Source organism: Protopterus annectens, chromosome 11.part0 (genome assembly GCF_019279795.1).
Source record: "Protopterus annectens isolate FY-2018-M chromosome 11.part0, PAN1.0, whole genome shotgun sequence".
NCBI classification, from domain to species: Eukaryota; Metazoa; Chordata; order Ceratodontiformes; family Protopteridae; genus Protopterus; species Protopterus annectens.
The window spans coordinates 915,342,211-915,355,600 of NC_056745.1; the positions used below are offsets into that span (position 1 = coordinate 915,342,211).

Here is a 13,390-nt window from a genome sequence, read left to right on the forward strand (position 1 = left end):
TCGGTAGATGGCTGCGTCGGCCTAGTAGACTCCAGTTGGGAATCCGCAGCTATCTGGGGTTCCAGTTCTGTGGTCGTCAGGGGCTGCGTAGGCACCTCACTGAAAACCGGAGAACTGGCGACAGGCCCAGCTGAGGCCTCGGGGTCTGGCTTATTCCTAGGCTGCCTGTCCTTATCCTTGCGTTTTTTATGAATGGCGGTCGTCGGCTGCTCCGACGGCATGATATAATTAAATTTCCTACCAAAGTAATGCTGTGCGAAGTCAAAACAGCGTTTGATAGTTTGTTTATTAAACCTAGCGCAAAACCGACAACCTGTGACATCGTGGTCTGGGCCTAGGCAAGGAATACAATAGGAATGGAAGTCCTTATGAGGTATTTGCTTCCCACAAGAAATACAATTGTTAACTTTTTCTGACACCGGACTGAGGCAAGAAAATGTTCCCCAATGGGATACTTAGCTTTATTGAAGACTTCGGACTAAAATTAAAATCGAAAATCTCAGGTGTCGGCTGACCGGCACTTGTGAACTACTTCTGCTTCAAACACCGTGCGGCAAGAAAGACTGGAGAAAATGGTGCCGGATGCCTCTTATATACCACTGGCGCACTGACGTCAGGGAAGAAGCGACAGCAACCGATGCCGGACAAAGAATTTGGAATTCGGGCCGACTGCGGGACCGCCTGACGGCAGGATAACCCTAGTGTGATGACTGCAGCAGGGTAACACGATGAACATCACCTGGAATCACTGACGTCTCAAGTGAGCCGTCACCGCCGCCATACACTTGGTGAATACCCTGGGGGCTGTGGTGAGACCAAAGGGCAGGGCTCGAAATTGGAAATGACTGTCTCCCAGCCGGAAGCGTAGGTGACTCCTGGATGCTCTGTCCATTTTCACATGGTAGTAAGCATCCTTGAGGTCAATGAATCACATCCATACCTCCTCTCCCAACAATGGGAGAACTGATTGTAGTTGGCTGAGATCTAGTATGGGTCTCAGGTACCCTGTTCTTTTCGGCACCAAAAAGAATCTTGAGTAAGTCCCTAATCCGATTTGGTCTGAGGGGACACGCTGGATGGCTCCTTTTCCTAGCAGCTGTGAGACCTCTGAGGCTGCTTGATCCTTTTGACTGGGTGGTACATCTGGAATTTTTCTGATTGGCGGGATTTCTGATGAGAACAGAATGATATAACCTCCGGAAATTATCCGTAATACCCATCGGTCCTGGGTAATGCTTTCCCAGGCTTCCGGATACAAGGAAATTTGACCCCCGACTGGCTCCGGATAAGCACAGTCGGGCACACCCTCAGAAACGAGAGTATGGAGAGCCACGAAAGGAATCGCGGTCTCCCGAATTGCGGGGGGGACCCCCTCTGCCCCTGGGGCGACGTCTCCCTGAATAACCCACCCCCCGCCTCTGGCGGGGGGTTCACCTTGTGCCGCAGTAAAAAACCTTTGTGATTTCTTGAACCACACCCCCCACCCCGCTGGGCCTTGGGATAAGGCCTAGAAGGAAGGGAAAAACGGACCCCTATGGCAGACAGGGTCTTTCCCTCTTGCTCGCACTTGGTGAGGGTGTCTTTCACTTTGGTCCCAAACAAGGAGGAACCATCAAAGGGGGCATCAGTGAAGGAAGACTTGAAGGCCTCCGCAAAGTGACACAGCCAGGCTTGCCTTCTAAGGGTGATCCCTGAGCTTGCTGCCCTACTCGCTCCCTCGGCTGCATATTAAATGAGCCACATGGATGAGTTGACAATGGAGTTGAGGGTAGAGATCTGGACGTTAACCGTCTGAGCCATCGCCTCAGGAACGTTACCTGCAAGAGTATCTCCTAATTCTTTGAGGAGATCTCTCTGGAGCAGAGTGAAGTGAGACAGGTAATTCGGCGACCATAATGTAAAGGTTGCTGACGAAAGGGTACGCTTCCCGTACCGATCCATGGTCCTAGACTCCTTGTTAGGAGGATGGACGGATGAAGAAGACTCTGCTACTTCCTTCTGGGTGGCTGCTGCCACCGCCATGGCATCTACAGGGACTCCTTTAGACAGAAACTCTTTGCCCTGGGGGGGGGTTGTTGGGATGCCTGGGCACGGGCTCCACAGAATCAGGGTTCTCTCACACACTTCGACAAATCAGGTCAAGAAGTTCGTCAAAGGGTGGAGATGTCCAGGAGGTGGAGGGTTGAGCACCAAAAGCCTTAAGGAATACTGACTCCTCCTCGGAAGGGGCTTTGGCAGGCCAGTCACCTCTTTGTTTCAGTATCTCCAAGATATCGGAGAAGGAAACATCATCAGAGGATGACTTGGGGGGGCCCCTCCGATTCCTCGAGGTCAGTATCAGAGGTGAGGGACTCATCTTGGGAGTCTATGTGCTTCCTCTTGCACATTTTCTTTCTGGGGGGGCTCCTCAGGCATGAACTCTGAGGGGCCCTCAGAAATTTGGGGACCACTCGTGGGGGTATTCCTAGGCCCTGGTACTCTGCTGTCCCTGGATGGGTGGTGATCAGAAGCTTTCACCGCAGTGGTGGGGGACAGAGTGACCGACCCACCTGATGTAGCTGACGATCTGGCCAGCATGGTCCGCATAGCCTCGAAGGCCGGCCGCCGCCCCCCCCCCAAAAATCAGAGGAGCGACCAGTTTCCGAGGCCATGACGGGGGTCAGAGTTCCCCAAGCCGTTGCACTGAGAGGGAGGCTCGGAACCGAAATAAGCCCAGAGATGTCCCCCTCGGGCCCGACCGAAGAATCCCGAGTCCCAAACCCCGAGGACGGAGTTGGTGCCAATGCCGGTAACGATGGAGCCGAATGGGGCATCGGAGCCGGCCTAGAAACATCACGCGGCATGGAACACTCCGGCTCTGAAGACAGAGATGCGCTTGGAGGAGGAATGATCGAAGATGGGGTCGGGACGGGCTCCTGAGCCGACTGGGCCGTAGCCAAAAACAATTTTGCCAAAACCGGTGACTGGAGGAGCCTCTGAACCACCCTATCAACATCCACATCCGAAAGGGTCCTGGAGGATTTGGAGGACAGGGATGGAGAATGCGATCTCCTCTCAGGAGAAGATGGTTTGAGACTGGGCGATCGGCTCCTAGGAGGTTCCAATACAATTGGAGCCGATGCCGGTTCCATCAATACCGATCCTTCCTACAGCCCCGAGGACAGTGGAGCCGAGGAGGTTGATGCAGTTTTAGACATTTTCTCCGGGGGCTCCGATGAAGCTGACGGAGCCGGAGATCTCTTCTTTGACTTGCCAGATTTTGACTTACACCACTGGAAGCCGAAGCCATAGCCTCTTCAAAAGAGGGTTTCAATAGTCCCTTTAAAATTAGCTTATTTTTTCTCTCTTGGAGAACTCTAGGACTGAATGCGTGGCAAAAACAGCAGGATTCCTGCAGATGGATGGCACCCAAACAAACACAAATGGAATGCCCATCTGTAATGGACATTTTATACCCACATTTAGAGCACTTCTTAAAACCCTAAGGTTTGTGCTCCTTGATATCCTTAGACATCTTAATTACAATGCCCACAGCGCAAAACCATGTCTGAAGAAAAAAACATGCAGGCGTCTACTACCAAGAGGCTGGAACGACGCTAACAGTAGCCAACACTGTTAGTGATCAACACACAAAACCAACTATAAGCTCTTAACAGGAGATTGAACAAAGCACACAAGGAGGAAGGAAATGTCCAAACCTCTAACTTAAACAGTCTAGACCGTTCTGACACAAAAGGCAAAACGAGGAGAACTAGGCCCTCTAACTAAAACAGGCCTAGCCCGAAGGAACAGCCAGAGGGATACCACACAACAATCACACAATCACCAAACTCGACAAAAATAGACAACTCTAGACAACTTAGACAAATAACAATCAAAACTTTCTTCAATACAAGAAAAAAGAGGGTACTTAGCCACAGCCAAGCGAGACCACGTCCAAGCTACATGAGCAGCAAACGAGATCTGGGGATATGGAGCAGTGCACCATGGGATACCTGCTTAGCCCAGCCAATGAAAGACTTCGAGCTAGTAAAATCGGCTGATATTCGGCTCCAAACCCACGGGTAAGAATGTAGACGAGATAGGACTACATAACATGTAAATTTCATGCATGTTTTTTTCAATAATTAGAAGAGGGCAATGCATGTGAACAGCTTGGACATGTTTGTGTTGGTCTGGCCATAACAGTCAGGTTTTAATATCATACAAACCGTTAACAGTTATCCATATTACATTGGATATTGCAAAAGAGTAGTCACCCTGCTTTCCTTTGTTGTCTTATATGCCAAGTAACCAAACAATGTATATGAATTTACAATTTAAACTAAAATGTGAGTTATTCAAATTGAATTTAAAAAGTTCTAGTTAGGTAGTGTTATAATGGCTTACTAGGCGGAAAGTCTAGATGTTTATCTTCAGAAAATCTGTTAAGCTGATTTTATATTAACATAAGGTTTTCCACCTTTTTTTTTTTTTTTTTTTTTTTTAACTACTGGAAATCGTTTACTGACTCTTATATTCAATACTAATTACAGTTGCTGGCAGGAGACTGAAGTTTCACAGATGGAGTAATGGTGGCTAAATTTGGTGAACTGCAGCATGGGGGGAAGCACCTCTGAACAAAATGGTGACAAACAGTTACAAAGTACAGTTTTGTACCTACCATAAATGTAGATGTCCGATAGGTATGCATCTGCAGTCCTAACATATGGGTTGTCCTGCCTCAGGCAGCCCTTCGGTCAGCCGGATTCCAAAGTCTGGGTCTGGCCTCGGCTGATGTCGCACTTCACCCGACGTCATAGCTGCTGGGGTATAAAGGCATCAGCCGACGCCATTTTCCTCAGTGTTTCTTGCCCCAGATGCCAGGTGCCCTCTAGGAAGGCTAAATTTGGATAAATGCAAATAATTCCAAACAGTAGAAAGCAAAATATATATATATACACATATATACATACAAACAAATACACCATAATAGATTCCCCCAGCTAGCTAAAAGAGGGGCAAGTACCCTGGGAATACAACAGAGGGGAAGGAGGGTGGGTAATCCTGACTGCAGATGCATACCCATCGGACATCTACATTTATGGTAGGTACAAAACTGTACTATGTCCTTCAAGGATACATCTGCAGTCCTAACATATGGGTAGAATACCATAGCCAAACTGGGGGAGGAGGCACTAAGATAAAGATGGTGTAGTTAAGATCCCGTGCAAAACAGCAGTTGCAAAACCTGCTCGGGATCTGGAGTATAAAGGAAGATTATAATGCTTGGCAAATGTATGCACGGAGCTCCAAGTAGCAGATTCTAAAATGTCTTTGGTAGCCACTCCTCATAGGAAAGCTGTAGTGGTGGCTGTAGCTCTTGTGGAGTGAGGCCTGATATTTTCAGGAGTTGTCTTTCCATGAAAAGAGTAGCAAAATCTAATGCAATTTCCTATCCATTTTGAGATTGTCTGTTTTGAAATTGCTTTTCCTTGCACTCCTGTTGCATATGCTACCAGAAGCTGGTCAGTTTTTCTGTTGGTCTTAGTTCTGTCCAGATAGTAACGTAATTGTCTGTGCACATCCAAGGTATGTAGTAGTCTTTCCCCCCTGTTCTGTGGGTTGGGGAAGAATGTAGGTATATGAATCGCTTGGTTCAATGATACCCTGGAGACCACTTTTGGCATAAAAGTAGGATTAGTTCTCAGAGACACTCTATCCTGATGGAAGATAAGGAAAGGCTGTACTGCCATTAATGCCTGTAACTCAGATACCCTTCTTGCTGAAGTGATTGCTAGCAGGAAAGCAGTTTTCCAAGATAAGAACTGTAAGTCTGCTGTTGCTGCTGGTTCAAAAGGGGGAAGTGTTAATTTTTCCAGCACAAAGTTGAGATCCCATGTAGGTAAAGGTGGTTTCCTTGGAGGCTTTACATTTTTGATTCCTCTCAAGAACTGCCTGAGTAGAGGATGAGAGAAGACAGGAGGATCCATGTTGTACTCTGCTGAAATTGCTGATGCATGAATCTTAATGGAGGAGTAGGACAGGCCATTGTGGAACAGTTCTGCTAAGTATTCCAGGATGTGTGCTATGTTTGCCAATGAGACATTTTCTCCCTTTGCTGCACTCCAAATGAGGTATCTTTTCCATTTGGCTGAATAAGTTTTCCTTGTGGAGGGTCTGCGTGCCTACAGGATAATGTCCTTAACCCTGTGAGATAAATCTGGTTTATTTTGTTTTATGCAATATTCCAAGCAGCTAGCTGCAGTGTTTTCAAGTTTGGATGCAGGGTCTTGTAGTTGTTCTGTGTTAGAAGTAAGGGACATAGAGGTAGAGGCCATGAGTGTGCCCGAGACATGCTTCTCAGTAGCGGGTACCAATGTTGTCTTGGCCAGTCTGGAGCTATCAGGATTACCTTTGGCTGTTCCTCTCTGATCTTCAGTAGGACTTTGTACATCAAAGGAAGAGGTGGAAATGCATATGCTGTCAGGTTTTTCCAGCTGAAGGAAAGGGAGTCCACCCTCCAGGCAAGTGGGTGGTATGCTCTTGAGCAGAATTTATTCAATTGGTGGTTGTGTGGGGAGGTGAACAGGTCTATCTCTGGCATTCCCCATTTCTTTGTTATGGTTTTGAAGATATCTGGATGCAGCATCCATTCGTGAGCATCCGTGGTAGTTCTGCTTAAGGTGTCTGCTAGTGAATTTTCTTTTCCTGGTACAAATCTGGCCTGTAGTTGAATGTTGAGATTCAGGGCCAAATTCCACAGGTCCATTGCCATCCGGCATAGAGGATATGAGTGTGTACCTCCCTGTTTGTTGATGTACCACATGACTGTGGTATTGTCCGTCCTTATCAGCAGGTGACCTTGTTGGAGGAATGGTCTGAATGCCTGGATTGCATGTTTCACTGCCAGCATCTCCTTTAGATTTATGTGTAGATTCAGCTGGTCTTGGGTCCATAGGCCTTGTATACACTTGTCCTCCATGTGTGCCCCCAGCCTAGGTCTGAGGCGTCCGTGGTGATGGTCTGGCTTGGATGTGGTTTGTGGAAAGGCAATCCTCTGTTCATCTGACAGGCCTGAGCCCACCACAGGAATTCTTTTTCAGGCATGGAATTATTGGAATCTGGGCTTCTAGACTGTGCTTGTGTTGAGACCATACATTCCTTAGGTACCATTGCAACTTTCTCATATGCAGCCTGGCATGCGGGATCAATATTATGCAGGATGCCATGTAACCCAGGGCTTGCAGGACTTTCCTTGCAGTAAGCTGAGTTTGTGTTGTTAATGTCATGAAATAGACTGGTAGTTGCTTTTGTTTTTCTTCTGTGAGAAAAGCCATCTGAGTTGTTGTATCCAGTTCTGCACCCAAAAATGTTATCCTTTGGGATGGTACTAGCCTTGACTTTTGAATGTTGACTGTGTATCCCAAGGCTTGCAACAGTTGTATGACATTTGCCAAATCTTTTGTTAATTTTGTCTTGTTGTCCGCTTGTATTAGGCAGTCGTCCAGGTATGGGTAAATTTGAATTCCCTGAAGCCTGCAATGAGCAATTACTGATGCCAGGCATTTCGTGAATACTCTGGGCAGTAGATAAGCCAAAGGGCAATGCTGAGAATTGATAATGCTCTGATCCTGCAAGAAATCTGAGGTGTCTTCTGCAATCTGGTCGTATAGGGACGTGCAGGTATGCCTCCTTGAGATCTAGAGTCACCAGCCAAGACTCCTTGCCCAGCATGGGAAGAAGTTGCTGGAGGGTCAGCATTTTGAATTTTGGAACAATGAGGTATGTGTTCAGTGCAGACAAGTCGAGAATAGGTCTCCATTGATTTTCTTTTCTTGGTACAAGGAATAGCCTGGAGTAAAATCCTTGGCCTTAATCCATACGTGGTACCTTTTCTATAGCTCTCATCCTTAGTAAGTTGTTGATTTGTTTTTGAGCCTCTGTTTTTTGGCTTGGTGGAAGGTTTGGCATTCCTCTCTTTTTTGGTAGAGTGTGGAAGTGAAACCTGTAGCCCTTGTCTATTGTTTGTAAAGTCCATTTGTCTCCTGTAATGCAATGCCAGTTGTCGGAAAATAAGGCTAGCTTTCCGCTCAAGGGTGCTTCCAGTTGTTCCCTGGTAGGCGGAACCAGTGCCAAGTCATTGTGTCTGTCCTGTGGAAGTGGTTGTAGTTGCAGCTCTGGCAGCACTTCTCTGGTTGGCAGGTTGCCACTGACGTCCCCTGTAGGCACCCCTAGATTGACCTCTGCCTCTTGGGTGTCTATTTCTGCCTCTCTGTGCTCTGGAGGTGTCTGGAAAGGATCAATTCTTCGAAGGCCAATTTCTGCTAAACCTCGGAGGTTGGACCTGTAAGAAATCCTTGACTGTTTGGACAGATTTTGCTTTTTCTTCCACTTTCTTTAGAACCTCCTGTGCAGGGAAGCCAAACAAACTTTGTTTCTCCATAGGAGCATCTAGGAGTTTTGACTTAACATGGTCTGGTAAGGATTGTTCTTTTAACCAGGCATGCCTTCGAATCACTGCTCCAGTCATAGCTGATCTAAAGGAAGCCTCCAGTGCGATGAAGTGAGCAACATGGATCAAGCTAAAGTGGGATTAGAGGCTTATTGGAATGTTAATGGGATAAAAAAAACAATTAGTCAAAGAGCAGAAGAGATAAGAAATGATTACTGACATGCTGAGAGTTATGTACCAAATCCTGAAGGGACTTGCGGTCTATAGGTTCAGGAGAGGACAGTTTTTTTATTTAGCTGGTCTAACAAAAATTCCTGGTACTGGATCATGTGAAATTGACAGTTTAAGGCCCTGGCCGAAAGAGTAGCAGATGTATAAACTTTTTTACCCCATCTCTCTAATGCTCTAGATTCCCTTTCAGAGGGAAGAGGGGTTTTGGCAGAGGCAGCTGCCACACCTTTAGGGCCCTGTGAAATGGTTTCTGGGTCTGCAACATGAGCCTTATACAAGTGGTAGTGTGTGTCCGGGACCCTGTAATATCTATCAGGCTTGGCAGGGGCCGGAGGAAGAGAATCAGGGGCAGTACTGGCATCATTACATGCATCATCAACAACTGATAGCACTGGAGGAATGGCTAAAGGCCTATGCTGTGGTAAGTGTAAAAAAGTCCTTAGCCTTTTCCTTGAATCTGAAAAATCCTGGCCCTGCCATTGGAAGTGTTCCCTCATAGAATGTAGGGTTTCCCCAAAAGAAAATTCTTCAGGAGGAGAAGCAGAAGGAATGGAGTCTTCTGCATCAGAATCCTCATAAGGAGAATATGGGCCTTCCTGATGGTCTGAAATATCTGAGTCATCCGAGGAATAGTCAGTAGAGACAGGTTCAGGGGGTTCAGTCCTAGGCCTCTTATCTGGAGGAGGTTGAGTGGCCCTGTCTGGGTGAGGTTGGGATCCCCTGATCAAAGAAATGAGATCCTCAGCCAGGCTGAGTATCTGGGAACTAGAGGTAGGCCTGTGTGAGGGAGCTTTTGTAGGTAAGGCCTTAGAAGATTTAGCTGCTTTAGCCCTGGAAAAGGCCTTGATAGACATAGAAGCAGGGGGTCTAGCAGCCCCACGTGCAGGGGTAGAAATGTCTAAAGGAATAGTGTCTGACAAATCCTGGGTGCCTGCTTCTGTAGCAGTAATTTCAGCAGCAGATTCAGCCATGCTCTGTGAGGCCTCGGTTATCGGAGGCATGCTTTCGGCCGAAGGAAGAACCGAGGACTCGGTTTCAGCCGAAACCGAGACACTCGCGGTTGGCCTAACCGTGGTTTCAGCCGAAATCGCGGACCGCGAGTGTCGGTCCTTTTCCTTGCGCTTTTTAGCCAATTGTGTAGTTTGAGTCTCCGACGGCATTTTATATGCAAAAGCGGGACCAAAAAACTCCTCTGCAAACTCCGACCGACGTCTAAGCGTCCGTCGGTTGAAGGAAGCACAGGCTACACAAGCTGATACATCGTGGTCTGGGCCTAAGCAAGGAAGGCAGTAAGAGTGGAAATCCTTATGAGGTATTTGTTTCCCACAAGTTTAACAATTATTTACTTTGTCTGACATTGGCTGAGGCAAGAAAGAGTCCCCAACGGGGTACTTAGCTTTTTTAGAAGTCTTCGGTAGTAGAAATCTCTGGATCTGACCGACCGGCACTTGCGAACAGCTTCTGCTTCGGGCACCGCGCAGCAAGAAAGACTGAGGAAAATGGCGTTGGCTGATGCCTTTATACCCCAGCAGCTATGACGTCGAGTGAAGTGCGACATCAGCCGAGGCCAGACCCAGACTTTGGAATCCGGCCGACCGAAGGGCTGCCTGAGGCAGGACAACCCATATGTTAGGACTGCAGATGCATCCTTGAAGGACATCAGAGGGAAGACATGGAAACAGCAGAAGAGATAAATGATTAATCGATCTGAGGTTACTGAGGGTATGGGGAAAGTATACAAAATTGTTGCTTGTAAATTTTACTAAGACGACTTATAGGGGGGATTTGTGGATTCTGGAAAGCAAGAACAAAATTTTGCAAGACAGAAGGGAAAAGGTCAAGTTATAGACTTGGAGTGGAAGTGATGATCAACTGAAAGTACAAGACAATACAACGATACTTGAGCGATGAAGTGAGCAACATGGATCAAGCTAAAGTGGGATTAGAGGCTTATTGGAATGTTAATGGGATAAAAAAAACAATTACGATGTATAGAATTTTCATATACATTACGTAGGTTGCAGTTAAAGTATTGGCACTGGTTAAGACTCATTTAACTAGGAAAGATCATCAGAAATTGAACAAGAGTATGTTTGTTGCATTAGCAGTAGCTTCATAGGAGACAGACAGTAAGAAAGGAAAAGTACAATTAGTCAAAAATCATTGCAAGTTGTGGTGGAGAAATCAGTAATAGATGAAAAAGGTTGCATTGCAGGAATTAAAGGATGGATACAAGATGGACTGTAATGGGTGTTGGAGTACATATTTGTCCAAAATCTTCTCTAATGATGGCAAAGGCTATTTTATCTAAAACATGTTAGTTCAAGAGTCTTTGTGCTTGGCTGCAGGTGACCACAATATAACTAAAGGAAAGTTGATTTATCAGGTGATCCAAGATTGATTGATTTATTTATTTGCATTTTTTTACTGGGATAGTCCACTGGGCCATCTTGAGCTCATTTTCAGTGGAGGCCCGGGGAGAAAAGTTCCACAATCAAATGACAATTCAAATATACAGAAACATGAAATACAATACTTTCAATATGAAGTATGACACATACAAATACAATACATTCATATAATACAACAACATAGAGAAATTTGACACATATACATTACAGTGTTGAACTGACAGAGCTGGCAGAAATTAATGGTAAAATTACTAGCTTACAATATATCAAGGATAAAGTGGTTAGTACAGCAGTAACACAGCAGAAATGGATACAGAGAGGATAGCCAGGTTGCCCATGTTGCAATAAAGTGTGAACACTAGACAGTTAATCAAGTCCTCAGATTCACTATAAATAAGCAGCTATAGTGACTGGCATTAGTTCTGTATAAATTAAATAATTGAGAAAGAGTTTAGAGGAAAAGACAGTGGAGGCTAGTGGAGCAGTGTCAGGTTTTGGGAAGTGAAATTCTGGTGCATGGGCATTGCCACTGGGAGAAAAGTTGTTGTCTTAGGGTTCTTCTGAAGTGAGTAGCATTGCTTGTAGCTATTAGTGATGCAGGGAGAGTATTTCATAGTTTAGCAATGGTAAAGAAGTAAAGCATGTGACCTGCTGAAAGGTTGGGTTTTACTACATTCAGAAATACTACATTTTCAGATCGAAGAGGTCTGTTTGGATGGCAAATGGTAAGAAGAGAGGAGAGGGCAGGGCAGTTTAATGGCTTGAATATAAATTTATGTGCAGTAGTTAGTTGTAAGTAGATAAGATAATGAGTGAGTTCTAGCCAGTTTAGTGATTTTAATGATGTACAAGGATGTGATGAATAATGAGCGTTGGTTACAAATTTAGCAATTTTACTATAGCATGGCTCAAGTTTAGATTTGAGAGAGGGCTTGATATTGGTAAGGAGTGGAGCTCCGTAAAGAAGAGGTGGAAGCAGAAAAGATGAGGCTAGGGATAGCTTAGCAAAATGGTTAAGCAAATATTTGTCTCTGTAGAACCTGCCCAGTTTTTCATGTGTTTTTCTGATATTGGTGTGAATGTAGAGGTCGAATGTTAGGTTGTTGCCAATGATGACACCAAGAAGTTTTGTGTTTGGGACAATCTCAATGAGTGTGTTGTCTTTAGCAAGAATAGTGAAATCATCCTTGTTCAGGGGGATTTTCTTGTTAGGTGAAAATAACATGAGTTTTGTTTTTTTGGGGTTAAGGGCAATATGGTTACTGGCCATCCAAGTTTCTGTAGATGTGAGGGCACTTTGGATGAGTGTTTGCAGTTCTGGTGTGGAATTGGCTGTACAGATAATGGTGGAGTTATCAGCATATTGGATGACTGTACCATGGCAAAGAATAGTGTGGAAATTGTTGATGAAAATGCTGAGTAGAAGAGGTCCTAGTATGGATCCTTGGGGAACACCTGTGGAAGTTTTAAGGAAGGGAGAGAAACAGTTTTGCCACTCTGTTGATTGTTGTCTGTCTGTGAGGTAACTGGAAAAACAACTTAAGGTAGTGTGAGACATCCCTAGGTTGGAGAGTTTGGTGAGAAGATGAGTGTAGGAGACTGTATCAAAGGCCTTAGAGAGATCAAGGAAGAGTGAGGAGACAATTTTACTAGCATCATGGGCCTGATTTACTGTGTCCAGGAAGGAGATAAAACTGTGCTAGTACTATGGCCTGGTCTGAAACCATGCTGAGTGGGAGACCGTCAATTGTTATGAAGCAGAAAATTAAGACGTTGGTTGTGAATACATTTTCCAGGATCTTACGAGATAGGTGAGAGGATGGCAATGGTGAGAAAATAACAGACATCAGTATTGTTTTTCCACCTTTATGGAGTGGGAGAATATGTCTTTTTCCAGATAGCAGGTATGCTGGATTCCGGAATAGATCTATTAAAAAGTATGCTGATGGGGTAGGCTATGGAGTTAGCTGCTAGTTGTAAGAATTCTGGTAGTAGGTTGTCGGGGCCGTTGGTGCACAGTTTAAGTTTACGAAGAAGTTTCTTTTATGGTAGAGGTGGGTAAAGGTGAGAGAAAATCTGGGTAAAGGGGAGGTAGATGGATTTGTGAGATAAGTGATTTGAGGGAAGTTAGTGGTGAGGTTAGCTTAGCTATAGTGTCTACGAACAGTTAAAGAGACAGGCTAGTTCAAAAGGAGTTTTATTTGGGTCTGGGCAGGGATTATTATTTGACTCTGGGTTTAGTAGGGAATTGACAGTACCCCAAATTTTTTTGGGATTCTGTTTACGGATGTTTTCTAGAGTAAGACAGTGGTCT

General features: G+C 45.4%; 1 protein-coding gene across 2 annotated transcripts in view; it reads right to left on the bottom strand.

The window, feature by feature from the left end:
• Nucleotides 1-13,390, bottom strand: part of UPF2 (UPF2 regulator of nonsense mediated mRNA decay) — a 2,519,933-nt gene that overhangs the window by 1,407,953 nt on the left and 1,098,590 nt on the right. The window lies entirely within an intron of this gene.